This window comes from Hyperolius riggenbachi, chromosome 9 (genome assembly GCF_040937935.1).
Source record: "Hyperolius riggenbachi isolate aHypRig1 chromosome 9, aHypRig1.pri, whole genome shotgun sequence".
Classification (NCBI taxonomy): Eukaryota; Metazoa; Chordata; class Amphibia; order Anura; family Hyperoliidae; genus Hyperolius; species Hyperolius riggenbachi.
In genome coordinates this window covers 209,273,357-209,290,456 of record NC_090654.1, presented here as the reverse complement: position 1 = coordinate 209,290,456, position 17,100 = coordinate 209,273,357, and the positions used below count along the sequence as shown (strand labels likewise).

At 44.1% G+C, this 17,100-nt stretch overlaps 1 protein-coding gene across 2 annotated transcripts in view; it reads left to right on the top strand.

Moving 5' to 3' along the window:
* The window catches only part of FMN1 (formin 1), a 405,926-nt gene that overhangs the window by 29,338 nt on the left and 359,488 nt on the right, over nt 1–17,100 (top strand). The window lies entirely within an intron of this gene.

Genomic DNA, 17,100 nt, shown 5'->3' with positions numbered 1-17,100 from the left:
CCCTCTGCACTGAGCTTTTAGTTAGCTTTTTTGGATGTGTTGGGTTTTATTATGTATTAATAAATGTTCATCAGTTATGCCTGTAATTGTTACTACTGGCTCTTTGGAATCCCTTGTGTGCCTATGAAAGGGGGTTGCTTTGGGATACATGTAAGAATGTAAACATTCAATGCAGAAAAGGCAATAGCCCGGAGTACAGCAGGCTGCTCTGTGGACTGTAATTACTATGCAGTAAAATTGGCCTTTCTGCTTAGTATAGGGCTTTTGATGGGTTACATAGGCAATTTCTGGTTAGCTCAATGCTAACCTGATACTGTGTGTTGCCCAGTGCATATTCTAGCATGCTATGCTTTTTTTTTTGACTTGTTGACTATTGATCACTCTGCAGTGTAATGTCATTGTTTATAAAATAATCTAGAAGTTCAGCATAACCACACATGCATTTTTCTATAGGCCTATGCAGTCTGTGTAGCCTCACAGGGGCCCTATGCCCTCTAGGGCCCATGCAACTAGGCTCTTTGTATGTTTCTCCTTGTAAACCCCCCCCCCCCCCATGTGGTTGTTTCTTTCTCCTTATATCACTCTCACCCCGTGCCAATACCCACCATGTGTCTGTCTCGTCCTCTGTCATTAATAGGCCCCCTCTTCACTCCAGCGACTGTCGTTTGCTCCCTCATTAACCCCTACGTGGCTGTCACTCCCCTCCATGTAGCTGTATTTGCCTCCCTGCACCACCCCCCCCCCCCCCCCCCCCATTTGGCTACCTCTCACTATGCCTGTGGTAGGGATTAGATTGTGAGCGCCTCTTAGGACAGTTAGTGACATGACTATGGATTCTGTAAAGTGCTGCAGAAGATGTCAATGCTATGTAAAATCTGTGGGCTACATTAAGACGGGGTTACAGAATGTAAGCTAGGTTCATATAATTTTGTTGTTGACATTATTTGGATCTGTTATGACCATGGCCTATCACATGAGGCCCCTTCATTTATTCTGCACAGGAATCCACTTTTGGATTTGTCGATTTGTTGTAGTGATCATTTCATTCTATCACCTTGTCCCCTTGAGCTTCATTAGATTTTAGCAGGAGCCAAATCAAGAGTTGATGAAACTGATAGGACAGTTGGTTGCGGTAGAACACTATGCAGCCGTCGATTACCTATACCAAATAGTGTAGCGGTGAGAGATCCGGGAACCAGGCAATTGCTCCAAAAGTGTCACCGTTACTGCATCTTCACATCAACCGACTTAAATTGCACAATGTATGGCCTGACAGCTGTTGAGCAGGGTAACCCCGCTTTGTCAGAGGCAGCAAGTTAACTTTCTGCCTTTGAAGCAAGTTCACCCTGCAAAATGGCTGGCAGGCCATACATTGTGCAATTTGAAGTGTACCAGAGCCGAATGTAATAAAGATTTATACATACCTGGGGCTTCCTCCAACCCCATTTGCTTGAATCGCTACCATGCCGCCGTTGTCCGCAGCTATGGGAACCGGGTCCCCGCACTTCCGTCAGTCGGCTACAGTCTACGCAGAAGTCTATGTATGTTTCAAGCAGCTGCTGGAGAGATACGCAAAGAGCGCACTTCTCTTATGTCAGACTGGAGCCGACTGACGGAAGTGCGGGAACTTGTTCCCATAGCTGCGGGGTTCTTTGGGGGAAAGAGGGGGGGGGGGGGTGAAAATGGACACTTACCTGGGGCTTCTGTCGGCCCCCTGCAGCTGTCATGTCCCGCGCCATCCTCCTACAATCCCCGCTGCTGGTCCCGGTCTGATATTCGTCTAAGAAGACGAATAGTGCTCACTCTCGCGTGCATCATCGGGAGCTTACTGCGTAGTACGAAGTTTTTTTCGTGTATTGCGCAGTAAGCTCCCGATGACGCGCGGGAGCGAGTATGTGCGCGGCCATAGTTGGATCAGATGCCAAATTAGACCGGGAAACGGCGGATTGTTGGAGGACAGCGTGGGACATTACAGCTGCAGGGGGCTGATACAAGCCTCAGGTAAGTGTCCAATTTATTTTCAACCCCCCACAGAACCCCTTTAAAGAACCTCCACATATCTCCAGTGGACATATAACAAACTATTTATTTAAAGCAGACCTGAAGCGTGGAAACTCAATTCAGGTTAAATACTCACCTATGGAGAGTGAAGACTCAGAAAACCCATAGAGCCTTCCCATTCTGCTCTCCGTCCCTTTATCCCACTGTTGTCCCCCCTTCCAAATAATGTGCCTTCTGGACTCCTTGCCAGTGCCTTGCATGTGGAAGGCTTACGCTGTGTCCCCAAGTGCTTCCAAAGACAGGTGCATCTAGACTCTCAGTGTGCGCAGTACTGATCCAATCATTTTCAGTGGGGATGCACGTACTTCCCAAGGATGCGTACTTAGAGCCAAAGACTTATTCGACCCGCTGGTTTCCACGTCATACTTCAGTTTACTTTAAAAATCATGGACTAGATTAAAACAAAAAACTTTTAAGGTATGAGGATTTTCTTCCCTCACCAGGGCCATATACTATGAATATTAGTTTTAATGCAGATGCATGCAGCATCCACAGCAGGAGGTGCATGTTGTTTCCCCTTGCCAAGGAAAGCCTGGGTTATAGTTAAAGTTCTCACTGATACGTAGCATATATAAGACTGCATTTACACAAATGCCAATTTACTAAACTTTCAGGAACCCCACAATGTTGCAGTATAACCCAGGTGAGGTATGCACTATTTTACCACATAAACCATGTTCAAGAATTTTAGTCCAGATTGGCTGGATATCCCCACTGGAGATTCACAAGCTTCGTACACACATTAGATTAAACCAGGGGTCTCAAACTCAATTTACCTGGGGGCCGCAGGAGGCAAAGTCAGGATGAAGCTGGGCCGCATAAGGGATTTCCGCCCCCCCCCCTGCATTGATTTTTATTTCAAAATCAAATTCACACTGAAGCCACCTATTTTGCCTACTTTACCTTATAGTTTGCTTCAGTGCTCCCATTACAAGTAATCTGCTGTGTCCCCGCCGCGAAACGAGGGCTCAGAGCCCCCAAATCACCCGGGGGGCAATCCGCCGGCATTTCTTGGAAGGTGCCCCTCCTGACGTCAATCGCGGCGCATCGCCGCCTCTCCCCGCCCCTCCCCGCCCCTCTCTGGGAAGGAAGAGTGAGAGGGGCGGGCAGAGGTGGCGATGCGCTGCGATTGACATCAGGAGGGGCAGAGCTGAAGCTGAAATCTCTGCCCCTTCCAGGAAATGCCGGCGGATTGCCCCCCGGGCAATTTGGGTGCTCTGCAGCCCTCGTTTAGCAGCGAGGATGCGGCGAATTACTTGGGAGCACTGAAGCGAACTATAATTAAGCTTTTGCCGGTGCAGGCCACAAAATATTGTATCGAGGGCCGCAAATGGCCCGCGGGTCGCGAGTTTGAGACCCCTGGATTAAACTCAGCCGAGGTGGCCGCTAAAGATAGCCTTTGCTAAAAATCTTGTGTGTACAGCGGCCCCGATCCAGTGAGAAGCGATCTGACATGCCGGATTATCTCAGCTAAACGTTAGCTGACTGTATTGTCCTCCCTCTTTGCCCCTCCCGCTCCCTTGTGTGATGCTAGTCATCCCTCTGCCCCCCTCCATAGTAACAGGAAACACAGAATCCAGGCTCATCTAAATTGAGGTAATTTGGGCAACGCCTGGTGATGTGGGAGCCACCATAGAGGGCAATGGTAATCGTAGCTGTAGCAACTAGTGTAATTTTGGCGCTGGCAATAGTTGAATCCTGAATTGTTATAGAGGGGACGGGTAGTGTTGGGTGTAGAGTTTACACAGTAGAGACTAAATTCTAAAATTACGAAGTAGTTTGGGGTAAAGTTAGGTAGGTGCAGGTAAAAGCCGTAGTAAAATAGCAATAGTATTACCGATATTCTGCTAGCGACTTCACCCGCCACCTAAATTACCTGGGACCTTTTTCCTATATATGCCTAAAGGGTGTGGCTAATCAAAGAACAATTAACACTGTGCATACTCTTATGTAGATACTTGCTGCAGACCAACCATTCAGGAGCCACAGCATAACATGCATAATGCAACATGCAAGCATACAGTTAGCACACATACAAATGCAGGAGATCCTCTGTGTGGCCTATGTAACTGCAAAAAAAGCGCATTATTTTAAGACCTTTGCGTTTAACTTGGCTATAGGGATTGCATTGGTTCCTGAATAGCTTGTCATGCAGTGAGTGTTTGCATGAGTGTGCAAAGGGTTAACCAATTTTTCTCTATAGTTAAAGAACATATTGCTAGCCTGGAGGCTTGTGACTTAGGAAGCGTATGTACAGCATCTGCCCCAAACTGTCCCCCAAGGGATCGACTCTGATTCCCGATCGCTGCTGGGTAACAGTACGCCCATGTGTGTACTTGCTTTAGACCTTTCAGGAGACGCCTTGGTAAATAACGCTGCTTGTTCAGGCTTGGGGACATCCTGGTCTTCTTTTATCTGAATGTCTGATTCATTTCTTCCCATGATGCCCATCCTGTCTGCAATTGATCTATATTTATGTGGCTGACATTAAGGTTTTTGCCCTTCTGTTGCCCCAACGCCCACACAGTTTTCTGCTTCATTATCCATGTCTCTCCAGCCTTCCCTTTTACTGTTCTTTTGAAAGGATGAGTACGATTAACCTTTCAACCTCCTCAGCCTCATGTTAACTCCTTTTGGAGTGGCAGCTCTTCTATGCAAGTCTGTGATCACAAAAAGGACTTTAATTTTTTTCTTAATCAGCTTGTATGTCTGTACAACAAGAGCTATTCCACATTATGGGGCCTATGTAAGAACTAGGAGGTTAAAAGCTAAACATAAAAGTTGATGCAGCAGCTTTCCACAGTTGCAGTAAAATCTTTATTTATGAAGCCAGGATTAATAGTTCTATGAAGTGACTGAAACGCAAACTACAATTCAGTTGTGTGTGTGTGTGTGTGTGCCAGTCAGGCAGGTTAGGAATGTCTGAATTAGGCAAGGCACACTTGCTGTAATTGTGCTTGTTTGTTTAATGGCCATTGAAGTAAATGGACCCACTCGAGAAACGCATGTTGTTAGGGTGGTCCATGTTTTTTCAAGCCTTTTTCCCTTTTTTTTTTTTTTTTTTTTTTTTTTAACTCCACAACAGAAAAGTTTGCAGTTAAAATGTATTCTACTGCATATGAAAATTTGGTGGTGGAAAACACTATTGCATGCTTGAACACACTGACTGAGAGTCGGAAACAGTGTTGCCAACCGTCAGTAAATTTACTGACCATCAGTAAAAAAAGTCAACCAATCTGGGCTGTCAGTAAAGTCCATGAAAAAATTTGTGTTGTCAGTAAAAAAAAACCCCTTCTCTCTTTCTTAGGAGATCACAGCACTTACCGATTATCAGTTCACGTATCACTCTGGAATGTACACTGCTCTAGCTAAAGGTGGCCATACATCTGTAGACTTGGTGGCCAATCAACCGTCAGATAAGACAATTATTATTGATATTATAAAAATCCCTGCCATCAAGAGCATGCCTGGTTGACAATCAAACCAATTTCGGGCCGAAATCGGTTGCATGTATCGATTGCATGTAACAATCAGATGTGCTGGAAAATCTCAGGTTGGCATGCTCGATAAAGTGTGCAGCGGTAAGGGCTGCGATAATCGAGAACAAATGTGACGGATACCCCTGGTCGCATCCCCCAAATGAAAATGTATCAAAGTTCCCCCCCCCCCCCCCAGATGCCGTGCATGAATACTTCACCTGCCCAGTGTCCGCCACTGAACTCTTCTTCCTCATTTGCGCCCCACGTGGTTGCTGGTGTATTGCACGTAAGGGCGCATGTGTGATATCTTTCATTTAATTTCAATAATATTAGATGTCAGTAAAAAAAGTGTTCTGTCCAGTAATTTTTTTGTGTGCTTTGTCAGTAAAAATGGATTTCTGAGGTTGGCAACCCTGGCCGGAAATCATGGGGGGGAGGGGGAACACCCCAGCAAGTGTGTTCCCGGCCTTAGTGAGTAATGCTATGTACACATGCCAGTCTGAACTCTGCCATGCAGATGGTAAAACCGTATAGATGTCCATGGCGCCCTGGAGGAGGGATAGTATTCGACACCACCAGGAAATTTACAATAGCAGCGTGAGACATTTTAAGGCTTCACCCTGCGCCCAAATTTCCCAGTGCCCTTTTTGCATATGTGCAGCAGAAGAGACACCGCTATCCTGGAGGCTGATGTCATGTCTGTACAGTGTGGGCAATGCGCTGATGCCCAGGGGATTGTGCATCGTTCCCTGCCAGGCGATAGAGATCCCCCCCCCCCCATTGTGTATTGGGCTTTAAAGGGGAACTGAAGTGAGAGGTATACGGAGGCTGCCATATTTATTTCCTTTTAATCAATACCAGTTGCCTGGCAGCCCTGCTTGTCTGTTCCTCTGCAGTAGTATCTGAATAACACCAGAAACAAGCATGCAGCTAGTCTTGTCATATCTTACTTTAAAGTCTGAAACACCTGATCTGCTTCATGCTTGTTCAGTGGCTATGGCTAATAGTATTAGAGGCAGAGGATCAGCAGGGCTGCCAGGCAACTGGTATTGCTTAAAAGGGAATAAACATGGCAGCCTCCATATACCTCTCTCTTCAGTTTCCCTTTAAGGTGGCCACACACCATACAATTATACCATTTCTGCTGCTGAGATGTCAGCCTCATGTTTGCAGCTGCTACAGCTGCAGGGACGCGATAGTCACAGCCCTGCAGCTTGGGGGGGCTGTGCGGGTGATCGTGCGGGCAGATGCCCGCGATTGCGATGTTGCCGACAACAGGGAGGATTAGCTGCAGGGGACAAAAGTCCCTGAGCCAATCCGTACATGTCTGCCTCGAATGAACACGGTTTTAGTTAAAAAATGGTGTTGATTCTTAGATGGGGCCGCCGTGCTTCCTCCCGCTCACTGATTACCGCCGCCGATCGTTAGATTTATGATTGGGAACAAAGTTTCCATTTATTAAATTCCCTCCTAGGCCACCGTGATCGCAAAACATTATACTAGGGATATCATTTTAATGTTGCAATAACCGGGCCAAATGGCCAAATGTGTGGATTTTAATTACGGAAGCCTGAATTATTTTAAAACTATAATGGCTGAAAACTGAGAAATTCATTTTTTTCCCCATATTTTTCTTATTATTCCCATTATAATGCTTTAGAATAAAATAATCCTTTGTATAATGTACTACCTAAAGAAAGCCTGATTGGTGGCTGAAAAAACAAGGTATAGATCATTTCTTTGTGATCAATAGCAATAAAGTTATTGGGGAATGAAAGGGAGGAGCACTGAAATGTGAAAATTTCTCTTGTCCATAAGGTGAAAAATACCCACGGGCTGAAATGGTTTAAAGATCCGATTTTATACCAGTTTGATAATTACGATCGGTTGTCCCGTTTTTATTCAGTTAACCAGCTGAGCGGTCTGGACGAGCTCAGCTCGTCCAACACCGCCAGCGGCTGCCGCTCAGGCCCTGCTGGGCCGATTTTAATGAAATAAAAAGCAGCACACGCAGCCGGCACTTTGCCAGCCGCGTGTGCTGCCTGATCGCCGCCGCTCTGCGGCGATTCGCCGCGAGCAGCGGCGAAAGAGGGTCCCCCCAGCCGCCTGAGCCCAGCGTAGCCGGAACAAAAAGTTCCGGCCAGCGCTAAGGGCTGGATCGGAGGCGGCTGACGTCACGACGTCGGCTGACGTCGATGACGTCACTCCGCTCGTCGCTATGGCGACGATATAAGCAAAACAAGGAAGGCCGCTCATTGCGGCCTTCCTTGTTTATTCTGGGCGCCGGAGGCGATCGGAAGATCGCCTCCGGAGCGCCCTCTAGTGGGCTTTCATGCAGCCAACTTTCAGTTGGCTGCATGAAATAGTTTTTTTTTTATTTAAAAAAAACCCTCCCGCAGCCACCCTGGCGATTTAATCAGAACGCCAGGGTGGTTAAAGAAGGTCAGGAGTGTTGGATTTTTCTGATCAATTTTTATCAAAATTGTGTGGTGTGTGGCAGATTGTACAGATCCAAACAATTTTTTGAGTTTTCAATCATTTAGTTTTTTTTTCATAATTGGGGAAAAATTGAACGTGTGTGTGTGGTACACTGGTCAATATTTTTTTTTTTTTTAAATTCTACAATCTGTCAGAAAAATTTATTTCAATTCAGAAGATGTTTAGTGTGTGTGTGTGTGTGTGTGTGTGTGGCCACCTTTAGGCTTCTACTGGCAAATGATACAAACAACTGATTCAGTTGAATTTTTATTTTGGTTTTCTGTGTATTGGGTCCACAACACACACAAAAATGTTGGGCAGTGTGTTGTGGAAAGTTTTCAGGTACCACACACATAGATAAACTGACCAACAGAGACATCAAAAGTTCCCTTACCATGGTGTGCACCAGCTGTGCATGGCGTAATAACTGACAGCAACTGAAGCCGTGTAACCCAGCCCTTAGAGGTGACATGGATCCTGGCTTCATATGCAGCCCTTACAGCAGTAAGCAGCAAGCACATCGCGCCACTATAGCTGTAATTTGCAGTGTGACCTTCAATGCTGTCCTTTTTACATCAATGTGCTACTATACAAAGCAATGACAACAAGCAGTATGCTGAATGTTGTTGCATTGGGCAGATTTCCCCATCAAGTCCAATAATTTTCAGGCTAGAATGCAATGGATGACCATATGTGTTGCAGCACCTCACTTTCTGCCTCGTATGATTTAGGCCCTCCCAAGGTGGTTATACAGATTGCTGGCAAGAGCCTTTGCAGGAGAACTGCTGCTGTATGTGCAGTTGCTTTGTTCTATATTTAATCACATGGAGAAAAATGCAACAGACGGCTTGTTGTCCTCACATGACCAGGGAAGCCACTACCACAGGAAAGCACGGCTGAACCATGAAAATGCAGGTCCTGAAGCTGAGGCTCAGTGACGCTGGCAAAAATTGAAGGTGACATTTTTTTTATTTTTTTTTCTTGTTTAGTAATTTATCATAGCTGACCTAAAATTTGAGTATGGTATGTGTAAAGCATTGAAATGGTTAATGTGGCTATTGCAGATGCCTACTTAAGTATTGCACATGCTACATAATGTTCTTAAGGTGCCCATTAATGGTGCAATTTTTCCATCAGATGCAGTCTTTTTTTTGGACACCATTTTTATGATTGACATTAATCAAAAGGATATTATGGATTGATCCCATGAACAAGTCAATTAGGGCATTTTCTTTTTCAATTCAATCCTAAAATCCAACATTCGGATAGATTTATGGTATTTTCTGATTCAATTGACCATAGAATCGTTTTACATCAACTTTTGCCATGAAATGTGCAGTCTTCTGTACAATTTGATCATAAAAATTGCTGGAAGAACACTGTTGAGAAAATTGTAATGTTAATGGGCACTTTTTAAGCTGAGCTGTTTAATGATGATCACAGCCTTCAACAGGCAACCTGAAGTGATCACATGACTGCGGCTTGGGATCTTAGTGACTTGTCCATCCTTCTAGACTATCAAAAAGGACCAGCAAGGAGTGCAGTTTCCAAAGTTCAGCTATAGTGCATGTAATAAAGGAGAGAGAGGCAGTGCCCATCCCAACTAAACTGGACTTCTTTAATTAAGTTTTCAAATCAGCATAAGTTGCAACAAGCATGTAATCCTATATATTGCGGAAGAGTGGATACAAGTCGGCACAGGGCCATGATTGTCCATCCTCCTACCGGCAATTATCTGTGAAGCATAGCATACCAGTGGCATGGGATTGTGGGACGTGTGGCCTGCACCAGGTGTCCCCAGCTGCGGGATTAATACCTTGGACTGTGCTGAGAGAGTAGTATATATACTTGGACCACGCTATCGCCTATGGGTGGAAATGTGGGCATATTGTGGCGCCTGCTATTTTTACCTCTATTTTGCATTGTAGGCTGCCCAAATATGCCTCCATAGCCGTTATTTCTCTTGTGGCGGCAAAGATCCACTGAACACGGGCGTCCAAATTTCCTGCTTCTGCCAGATGACCCCCACCGTATAGACAGCCAGGAGTCCTTCCCCAGTATAGGCAGCTCCCTCCCAAAATAGGCTGCTAGATAACCTGGAGGTCAGTCGCTTCTCCTTTTAAAAGAAACTTCACTTTAAACAAGTGTCGTGAAGACCCCACGTGGTGGGGTAGTGTAACAGGATGCAGGAGAGTAGGAGGCGCCCTTGTAGAGGACTATATGCAACAATTTATGTCAAAGGATTCTTGCCTACCTTTATATAAGGAGACTTCCACTTTTTGAAAAATATAGTTTATTTTGTTAGCCTTTCAGACAACGCGTTTTGTGGCTCAAACCGCTTCCTCAGGTCAATTAGGGTGCTTTAAAATAAACAAATATGGGCACGCAGAACTCCATCATAAATGTACATACACCAAATAAAATTTAAAAAATACACTGTAAAATCTCATTGAGCATTAGGAATATGCACTAACTCCATCATTTATATACTTTTATGTACATTTTATGAGGGAGTTAGTGCATATTACTAATGCTCAATGAGATATGTACAGTATTTTTAAAATTGTATTTGGTGTATGTACATTTATGAAGGAGTTCTGAGTGCCCATGTTTGTTTATTTTAAAGCACCCTAATTGACCTGAGGAAGCAGTTTGAGCTGCGAAAATGAAGTGCTGACTAAATATAAAATAACTATTATTTTTCAAAAAAGTGGAAATCTCCTTTGTATAAGGTAGGCAACTAAAAATAACACCATGTGGTAAATGGCAGAATGTAAATCAGGGAGAGGAAAGATTTTACAATGGGAGAGCACTGACTAAATCATTTATACATAATTATTGTAAAAATTAAGCACTTCTTTTATTACATTATTTTCACTGGGGTTCCTCTTTAAAGCAGAACTAAAATAAAGAAAAAAAATAAGTTTCACTTACCTGGGGCTTCTGCCAGGCCCCTGCAGCCAACCTGTGCCCTCGCCCTCCTGGACTGATTCTCCGTCCCCCGCCACGGCTCACTTTTCTTCTCTTACTGGAAGCCGACTTCTAAGTCGACCTCCATAGTGTCCTGGCCACGGGTATCCTAGTACGCGTTCCTGACGCACCCTGCCCAGGCGCAGTACAAGAAAATCTGTACTTTGCCTGTGCAGTACATGTCTGGCTACGGTAACGTGAACGAGGATGTGCGCCAGTGCACTTGTACTGTGCAAGTGAGCTGCGGCGTCGGAGCAGAGCATCAGTGATTGGTTGCATGGCCACAGATTGGCTGCAGGGGGCTGGCAGAAGCCCCAGGTCTTGTTTTTTTTTTTCTTTACTTCAGTTCCGATTTAATACAAGTATAAAGGAAAAACCATCGGTGCAGTTGTGATGACGTGACGCAAATAAACGTTCGGTGCTTGCATATCAAGACGTTGCTTACTTGTCAAGTCCAAAATTCCATAAAATCTGAAACTGGGCAATCTTGGAGTTAACTGGGTTGCATCTCATTGTATATATTCTTTATTCCTGGGTTCAGTATTGCCGTGACTGCTGACTCATTCTACTGCCTCCTCATCTGGTAAATGTGCTTGCTTTTTCATTCTAACACTACTAAAACCTCCCCAGCTCTTAGCACAGTAAATTATCGCATTCCATTTTTACACTCCTGAATCATCACCTCGCTGGGGATGTAATGAGGAAAGAGCATTAATTGTTTTGCTGTGTAGCAAGTCTCAAGACTGGAGAACTCACTGCCAGGGAAAGACATGTGTGTCTGCAGTCACTCAGGATAACAATGTTCTCATCTGCTGTCTGCAGAAGATTAAGTGATTTTTTTTTTATTTTTTTTTTAACGCCAAATTTCTTCTCTGCTCTAAAAGATTTAAGGACAACTGAAGCGAGAGGTATGTAGAGGCTGCCATATTTATCTCCTTTTAAGCAATACCAGTTGCCTGGTTGTCCTTCTGATCTGCCTCTAATACTTTTAGCCATAGACTGTGAACAAGCATGCAGCAGATCAGGTGTTTCTGACATTGACAAGATTAGCTGCATGCTTGTTTTTGGTGTGATTCAGACATGCTGCATCGAAATAGATCAGCAGGGTTGCCAGGCAACTGGTATTGTCTAAAATGAATAAATATGGCAGCATCCATATTCTTCTCACTTCAGTTGTCCTTTAAACACAGCATAAGAATTGGTAGGGAAAAAAAGATTTACTAGTATAAATCACTAGAAGGGTTAAAGTGTACCTGAGATGGGCTCAGTCACGCCAGTGTGCTCTTCTGTGCATGCGCAGCCCCTCCGCACATGCACAGAAAAGACCAACTGGCACAGCTGAGCCAGTTACCGGGACTTATACCAGGCGAACTGAGGCACTGGGGAGGACGGCAAAGAACGCCTCGCTGCTCATGGGGCTGAAGGAAGCCCCAGGTAAGTATAAAATCTTTTAGTATGCCCATTTAAGATTTACTTTAGAGGAGCTGTCAGCCATACTATCTCAGAAAAAAACCCATATATAAGTAGATAAATACTTGCTCTATTTACATAACCTATGTATCGCACTATCCATTTTTTGATTTTAGTGATTATTCTACAGTAAAAAAGAGAAAATGCTTCTTAGCAGTTCCCATTTTAACTGTGGCTATTTTGAAGCCACTCCTGATGTCATTTCCTCCCTCACTCTCGGCTGCCTGATTTGTGTATGCATTCCCCGCCCTCCACTATAGAAAGTGCATTGTTTCAGCATGAGAAATATTGGTGTAATGATTGGGGAATTATTTCCATGGTCAGCGCACAAGATGCGTGCTGACACTGGGGAAATCCTCCACAAGCGTGTAATCTGACAGAACCTAGCTTGGGTGCAATGCACCTGTAAAGGGCAATTCCCACTGGCAGATGGAGCTGTGGCGTGCAGACGAACACAGCCTCTGCACGGCCACAGATGCTAGATGGGAATTGTACGAGTTGAAGCAATGCAGGGCAAGATAGCCCTTAAAGAGAGAAAGCACAGAGACAGAATGTGTGTCCACCAATCTAGTAGCCACCCAGCGGCGGTGAACAAACACCAACAACGGAACCGAAGTGGGAACGCAATCGCAAGAGTGACGATTGCCAAAAGTGACACATGACCGAATTAGACAGAGCACAAGTGTAGCAAGAAAGACATAGCAAATAACAACGATCAGAACATCAAGGAAAATAACAAACGCTAGCTAAACGCGAACACTGCACTCATTCGCAACAGCGAACGCGTTTAAGACACGATCACCGCGCGTTAGGCGCCCAGTGATAAGCGTGTCACCCTAACTAACCAATGTAACACAAACACGAAATAGAGAACGCAAACGCTTGCTAGATGGTTACCTCACCAAGCCTACAGCAAGCATTCGTACCAGACGAGACAGACAGAAGGAGCAAGTCAGAATGGATCCACTGCTCCTCCGCAAGAGCAAGTGCGATCCCAACAGACAAAACGATTCGCTACCGCCAACCGCTGGCAGCAGCGCAATAACAAGAACAAGACACGACAGAATAGGCAGTACAAATATACACAATCCTGACTGCACTAAACAGGAATGCAAGGAGCACTCCCAAAGGGTATCTACTCTAAGCTAGCAATAATAACCAACAATGAGCAGAGGGCTGAGACTCCAGGCAAGTTAGCAGGAACAAACCATCATGACCAGCAAGGAATTCTGGGAAGAAATGGTTTTTATACTGCAAGCCATCAGAGGAAACAGCTAAGCAATTTTCATGACAAGTGTATGCAGATTCCTCACCAGCAGAGCAACTCTGCAACTTGCAAAGCGAAGACAGGTCTCTTTTCCAGAGACCTGCAGCCCTCAGACCTAAAGAATGGACAAACAGCTGTCTGCCCGTGCAGACAGCTGAGCAGATCATTACAATTGGCCAATCCGAGAGGAACAGGGGTGTGGGAGGGGAAAACAAGTGGGAAAGAAGCTTCAGCCAATCAGGCCATATTAGTCAAGTCTGAGGAGATAGTAGACAAGCTAAAAAGGACAACCCAAAGTGCCCTGCAACTTTGTGCGTACCAAATTAAGAGTCAGGTAAACTGGGGAAAGATCATTTATCAACAAGAAAAAGTAATAGTGATTTTTAACTTTTGGATTGCCTGGTTAGCATCCTTACTACTTGTTTACCAGATAAAAATAAAGAATTGATTTTTGATTTTATGCCCGACACTTTAAAGAGACTCCGTAACAAAAATTGCATCCTGTTTTTTATCATCCTACAAGTTCCAAAAGCTATTCTGTGTTCTGGCTTACTGCAGCACTTTGTACTATCACAGTCTCTGTAATAAATCAACTTATCTATCTCTTGTCAGACTTGTCAGCCTGTGTCTGGAAGGCTGCCAAGTTCTTCAGTGTTGTGGTTCTGCTATAAACTCCGCCTTCCAGGCCCCTCTATGCACACTGCCTGTGTGTTATTTAGATTAGAGCAGCTTCTCTCTTCTCTCTTATCTTTTACAAGCTGGATAAATCGTCCTCTGAGCTGGCTGGGCTTTCACATAGTGAGGAATTACAGACAAGGGCAAAGCTGTTTGCAGGAAGAAAAGAGCAGCCTGATACTTCAGTGCATGAGAGATGCAGGGGGAAAGAAACACACAAATGATCTCTTGAGATTCAAAAGGAAGGCTGTATACAGCCTGCTTGTGTATGGATGTATTTTCTATGTGTGGACATACTGTACATCAACCTACTTCCTGTTTTGGTGGCCATTTTGTTAGTTTATAAACAAACTTTTTAAAACTGTTTTTAACCACTTTTAATGCGGCGGGGAGCGGCGAAATTGTGACAGAGTGTAATAGGAGATGTCCCCTAACGCACTGGTATGTTTACTTTTGTGTGATTTTAACAATACAGATTCTCTTTAAGTCACAAAGTTTCAATTCATTCTGAAGCTGATTGATATAATTGCCCTTGCCAGTACAACATTATTAGGTTGTGCTGTTAATATTTGCAGAAGTTTCTGCTGTAAACGGAGGGATGACGAAGCTTCTCTGCTTTTTTTTTTCTGATCTTACAAATACAGTAGTAACACAAGACAACACGACAATATGATTGCCGGTACACAATTGTCAATCACCTTCTGAGTAAAGTGGAACTTTGTTAAACGTTTCAGTAACTTAATACCAATATATTTTTCCAATGTTTATGCTGTGTTTGATCTTAACCCATTCAGGTTCCGTGGTTTTTACGAGAGAAATGTTCACCTCCCATTCATTAGCCTATAACTTTATCACTACTTATCACAATGAACTGATCTATATCTTGTTTTTTTTCCGCCACCAATTAGGCTTTCTTTGGGGGGTACATTTTGCTAAGAGCCACTTTACTGTAAACGCATTTTAACAGGAAGAATAAGAAAAAAATGGAAAAATTCATTATTTCTCAGTTTTCAGCCATTATAGTTTTAAAATAACACATGCCTCCATAATTAAAACTCACGTATTGTATATGTCCATATGTCCCGGTTATTACACCGTTAAAATTATGTCCCTATCACAATGTATGGCAACAATATTTTATTTGGAAATAAAGGTGCATTTTTTCCATTTTGCATCCATCACTATTAACAAGTTTAAAATAAAAAAAATATAGAAATATTTCATCTTTACATTGATATTTAAAAAGTTTAGACCCTTAGGTAAATATTTACATGTTTTTTTTTTTTTTTTTTATTGTAATGGTTTTTTTTATTTATAGTAAACATTTTATTTGGGTAGTTTTGGGAGGGTGGGGGGTAAACAATAGATTTATAATGTAAACGTGTGTTGATTTTAATTCATTTTTATTTTCAGGTGTAGTATTACTTTTTGGCCACAAGATGGCGGCCATGAGTTTGTTTATATGACGTCACTCTAAGCGTAACACACGCTTAGAGTGGCGCATCAGGAAGTGAATGGCCAGAAAAGGCGCAGCTTCCGAGAGAAGCTGTCGCTTTTTCAGCGGGGGAGAGGAATCAGTGATCGGACTTCATAGTCCGATACATTGATTCCCTGACTACCGAATCTGCGGCCGGGAGTGCGCGTGCACGCGCGCGATCGGCCGCGGGGGCGCGCGGTAGCGCACATGGTTTCTGGACATAGTTTCTACGTCCAGAAACCAAAATAGGTTAATATAAGCACAGAGATGACATTTTGGATTTTATACCACTTCAAAAGTTGAACATTTTTTTGATAGAAATTGTGATGAGTGAGGATCAAAATCTGAGACATTGCAATGGTAAGTAGTTTTTAGGGCCATGTGTTTCTCTCTGGAACCTTTTTACATAATGTTCTTTTTTTTAATAAATTCATTCTGCTTTGTTTAGAAACTTTATTGCTTGAAATCTAATCTAGACACCAACCATTGCTTGCTTGACCATTTTAGTCAAAGTACTTCTGAACTGAGAGTGATTTGGAAGCTGAGATATTTCCCTACCCTTTAATTAATGCAGATTGGCTGGCTTTCCTGCTGATCCTCTGCCTCTTAAGGTGCGTACACGTGCCATTTTTCCGCCAATGACGGGTCCGCAAGACCCTCCCGCTGGGCGGATGCTCAGCCGACAGTAGCATGTGTGTATGCGCTGTCGGCAGACTGATGAGGCTGTTTCTGAACCATCCGCTGAGGGTGGCCTGTTGTCAACAGGTAGGGGTTGTGTGTACAGCCCAGGACATTTTGGCGTTTGCCAGAGAACAGAATATGAAAGCAGGTAGAACTCAACAGATGAAAGGAGGTTCACACTGAGCACATGTGACAGAGTCTGGAGACACTGAAGATCGGACTGCTGCCTGAAACATTCTCCAGCATGACCAGTTTGGCAGTGCGTCAGTAATGGTGTGGGGTGGCATTTCTTTAAGGGGCCGTAAAGCCATTAGTACTGAGATGAGATCCTCAGACCCCTTGTGAGACCAAATACTGGTGCAGTTGGCCCTGGCTTCCTCCTAATGCAAGACAATGCTAGACCTCATGTGGCTGGAGTGTGTCAGCAGTTCCTGCAAGTCGAAAGCATTGATGCTATGGACTGGCCCACCCATTCCCCAGACCGGAATCCAATTGAGCACATCTGGGACGTCATGTGTTTTGCGCCATCCAACAACACCAAC